Source organism: Limulus polyphemus, unplaced genomic scaffold (assembly GCF_000517525.1).
Source record: "Limulus polyphemus unplaced genomic scaffold, Limulus_polyphemus-2.1.2 Scaffold675, whole genome shotgun sequence".
Taxonomy (NCBI): domain Eukaryota; kingdom Metazoa; phylum Arthropoda; class Merostomata; order Xiphosura; family Limulidae; genus Limulus; species Limulus polyphemus.
Genome location: NW_013666285.1, coordinates 141,567 through 146,440, shown reverse-complemented (window position 1 = coordinate 146,440; position 4,874 = coordinate 141,567). Strand labels below are relative to the sequence as shown.

Sequence of the window (4,874 nt, the reverse complement as noted above, 5' to 3'; positions counted from 1 at the left end):
CTTTCAGCCGTGGGGGCATTATAATGTGACAGTCAATCCTACTATTCGTTGGTAAAAGAGTAGCTCAAGAGTTGGCGGTGTGTGGTGATGACTAGCTGCCTTCTCTCTAGTCTTACACTGCTAAATTAGGGACGGCTAGCGCAGATAGCAAAACAAACAAACAATATATATATAATATTATTATATTGTTTATATATATATATACCAAGCTACTTCCAAACGTCGAAGTGGAAAAATAGGGTTTTAAGTTTACAGTTTTTTTTTCGGCCTCTTGTTTTTCTCGACTTTTGTTGCTATTTAGAAGATCGTTTCCTTAGGTTTCCAGACCTCACTGAGAATAGTGGAAGAGATTTCATTCGTTTAGACGTACAAACTAAAGTACAGAAACAGTGCATTTTATATTTTTATCACGACTTAACGTACAAGTTGGAAATTTTCCTTTTGCATTCTGAAAAACTTGAAACGAAATGTCAACTATACAGTAACAATGTGAGGCCTGGCAAAGTTTGGTGGTTAGGGCGCTTGACTCACAACCTGCAGCTCGCGGGTTCTAATAACGTCACCAAAGATGTTCACCCTTTCAGTGCGTGCGTGAGGGGGAGGGGATGTAATATGACCACCAATTCCACTTTTCGTTGGTAAAAAAAATAGCCCTAGAGTTTGCGGCGGGTGGCATTGGCTAACTTCCTTCCCTCTTGTCGATGACTTCAAAATTAGGGGCAGCCTGCGTAGATCACCTTGAAGTAACTTTGCGCGAAATTCAAAAACAAACAAACAAACAACACCATGCCGTATCAACTGCTAACATGGATGAGACATATCTCAGAGCGTTTAGGTAAATAGATGGTGGTAACCATATCATAAAAACTAAGACTCACTTTGGAGTACAAAATTAGTTTAGACATCTGAACCAATTACTGCTGGCTGATGGCGAACAATGACAGTAAAATATATTTTACAATTGGATAAGTAGATGCTAGGTTAGGCTCTATAACGATCACTTGTCGGTGATCGACTACAAATTTGGACACATTTTAAGTGATCAACCAGTGAGATTATTTCCATGAAATGGACAGAAATCTTACAAGCACTAAAAGGAGATTTCGCTCAAGCTTTAACATTAAATCTTAAAGAATTGTGCCTAAAGAGAAATAATTTCACTTTATTTTATATAACACGTGTACTATAATATTACCACCAAACAATATACCAACAAAAGTATTACTTCCTCGTAACTTCAAAACCTAAAATCTCAGTCTTCCTTTTGACGTCATAAGCGTTTCTCACAAGATTCGACGTCGAAAGATAGCACTTACCAATGTTTTCTAGGGATTTAAAGATGCTCTTGGTATTAGCCGTGTGTTTAGAATGCTATAAAGCGTTAATCCACAAGACAAAGGAATAAATCGCCATATTGAGTACATGCCATTACACGTTTGCGAAAGGCTTACCTACATGTATGTCCAAATATTAACTCCACTCCTCAACACGTAAACGTAACGTTTGTAAACCTTTCACTTCGTATAGCCTGTAAGTATTTTACAGGGAATTTTTAGCATAAATAGCAAATTTGGGTTGTATTGAAAATATGTTTTCTTGAAATATTTATCCATTTCACTGCTGCCCCCAGTGGCACAACGTTATGTCTGCGGACTTACAACGCTAGAAACCGGCTTTCAATACCCGTGGTGGGCAGAGCACAGATAGCCCATTGTGCAGCTTTGTGCTTAATTACAAACTAACAGACCATTTCACTGCTCCCTCTTTGGGTTAACAACTCCTGGATACGAGATATAATACCACCGAACACGCTCCGCACTTTCAGCTATAGGCGCGTTATCAAATTGACAGTCAATCTCATTCTTCAGTTTAAAGAGCCGGACAATGATCTTGTGATGGTGGGAACTGCTTGCTGGATCTATTCCCTCTGGTCAGTAGTTCAACTAAAAGCAACTACTTTAGTTTGTAAAACTGTTGTTTTCGGTTTTAATCAGTGCCGTATTAATCAAAGATTGGTCCTTAAGCCCCCCCCCCCCAACAAAACAAAGGGCTCCCAACCCCACCAAGTATTTTTTAAATTACGGTCTATAAAATTCATAACAAACCCCACCTATGTAAAAATCAATATATTAAAAACAATAAAAATAACAGCACAAATGTTAATCAGGAAAAAAAATGCATCTCACTAAACTCATGAATACACGAAAATGAGGTTTAATTAAATTTTTCACCTAAATTGTGAATACACGAAAATGAGGTTTAATTAAATTTTTCACCCAAATTTTGAATACTCAAAAAATGAGGATTAATTAAACTTTTCACCAAAGAGGACGAAAATATTTTAAAATGATAAAATCCTTTAAATTTAACCCAAATAATGAAACTTAATTACAATATAAAAAACTTAAATTATCAAAGGTGTAATTTTTTAATGTCTACAACTTAGTTCGGTTAAAATATCAAACTGGACTAAAAACATTTTCGTTGAAGGCACTCGTACAAAAATGTGAAAACAGAACATAGTTCCATTTATTTTTTCTAGGTCGCCTTAGGTCATGGGCTTTTTCTAGGTCGCCTTAGGTCATGGGCTCTGCCAAGTAGGTCCAATACTGTCTATTGTCGTATTGTTATTTGTTGAATTTTTCGCGCAAAGCTACTCAAAGGCTATGTGCACTAGCCGTCTCTACTCTTTTACCAACGAATAGTGGGATTCACGGTCACATTATAACGCCCCCACACCTGAAAGGGCGAGCATGTTTGGTGGAACAGGGATTCTTACCCGCGACCCCTAGATTGCGAATCGAGTGCCCTTACCACCTAGCCATGCCGGGTCTCCTTTTATACAGATGTCCAGAATAAATTTGTATAATTAATATTTTCTAGCTTACACTAAGTGTATCTTAGACTACTTATTGGTTCGGTGGAGTTATACAACCGTCACAAGAACAGCCACATAATCTCTTCTCCACAAATATATATATGTATCATAAACATACTCAAGTACACATACATATTTATTTATAATTTCTCTATTGATTTTAACTTTTGGACATCTCATTAAGCTTTTTGCTCAATACGTAACTAACTTGGCTGCCAAGGGGTACGATGCTACAATGTTTGTTCAGATTTTTAAGTATCCGTTACTACAATGCTTTATTTACGTTGTTATGTATCGTTAAAGCTTGTATCCAATACGTGACTAACTTGGCTGCCAAGGGGTACGATGCTACGGTGTTTGTTCAGATTTTTAAGTATCCGTTACTACAATGCTTTATTTACGTTGTTATGTATCGTTAAAGCTTGTATCCAATACGTGACTAACTTGGCTGCCAAGGGGGTACGATGCTACGGTGTTTGTTCAGATTTTTAAGTATCCGTTACTACAATGCTTTATTATATGTCGTTAAAGCTTGTATTCAATACTTGATTAGCTCGACTGTCAAGGGGTACGAGGATACGATGTTTGTTCAGATTTTCAAGTATCCATTACTGCAATGATTTATTTACGTTGTTATGTTAGTTAAAGCTTGTATCCAATACTTGATTAGCTTGGCTGCCAAGGGGTACGATGCTACAATGTTTGTTCACATTTTCAAGTATGCATTACTACAATGCTTTATAAACTTTCTTCTGTTAGTTAAAGCTTGTATCCAATACATGATTAACTTGGCTGCCAAGGAGTACGATGCTTGTTGAGATTTTCAAGTATGCATTACTACAATGCTTTATAAACTTTCTTCTGTTAGTTAAAGCTTGTATCCAATACATGATTAACTTGGCTGCCAAGGAGTACGATGATACGATGTTTGTTGAGATTTTTTTTTTACTATTTATTAGATATTAGTTATATTTGTAACCATACGAAAATTAAGACGGTACGATCGGGTACGGCGAACCGGAAATCATTTTATGTTATCGTAACAGTTTTTACCGATATTGTTCGGAGTTATGTTATATTCTTGTAAAAGATACTGCTATTGAGGCTTTACTCCCAGTCAGGTGGGGCACATGCATGTGACTTATGTTCTATTTTTAATTCCATTTCAACCTAAATAAAATGTTTTCAAATCAAACTTAAATCAATTCATTTAGTTTTGTTTTCATATTAACTGTAGTAGTTGTTAGTATCAAAATGTATATATTGCAATATTATAGCTTCGTTCTTCATAAACTGGCAGTGATTAATATGTATAAAATGGGTATGGGAGGGGAAGGTAAACACTACTACCATACCGGTAAACAATTTAAATTACTTTTACCATTGTTTGAAAGAGTTATCATGTCTGACATGAGTTATTTTTTTTTTATAGACCTGGGTATCAGCTAGCATCACGCATTACGTCACTCACTGGTTTGATTTATCCTCTTCGTGACGTATTCTGGACACATTTGCTAAGTTTGTAATACAGGCATTTTGTTTATGGTATAATAAGACAACGGTCAAATGCACATATGTATGATTTTAGATAGAGTTCGTCTTAGCTCTGCGCTTGAATTAAGCAATAATGGTTGAATATAAAATTGGATATATTTTTATGACGTATACAGAAGTGACTATTATTTCACTTGCCTCTTGACTACTACTAGTGTAGAGCCTGTTAGACATATAAAGAATATATATAGACAATTCAAATGAGTATACAGCTTTAACGAACATAACAAAGTAATTAAAGCATTGTAGCAATGAATACCTGAACAAACGTTATAGCATCGTACCCTTGGCAGCCAAATTAATCAAGTATTGAGTAAAAAGTGTTAACTAAGTAGCAATTAATACTTGAATACTTCAACAAACGTTATAGCATCGCACCCTCGGCAGCCAAATTAATCAAGTATTGAGTAAAAAGTGTTAACTAATACCATCAAGTAGATAA

General features: G+C 35.7%; 1 protein-coding gene across 4 annotated transcripts in view; it reads left to right on the top strand.

The window, feature by feature from the left end:
• Positions 1 to 4,874, top strand: part of LOC106459884 (ubiquitin-conjugating enzyme E2Q-like protein 1) — a 54,764-nt gene that overhangs the window by 29,783 nt on the left and 20,107 nt on the right. The window contains exon 3 of one of the 4 annotated variants that reach the window (XM_022386457.1): positions 4,311 to 4,521. The exons of the other annotated variants lie outside the window; for them this stretch is intronic. The gene's annotated coding sequence lies outside the window, so the exon portion shown is untranslated. Of the gene's footprint in view, positions 1 to 4,310; positions 4,522 to 4,874 lie in introns of those variants that run through there. 4 annotated transcript variants of the gene reach the window in all.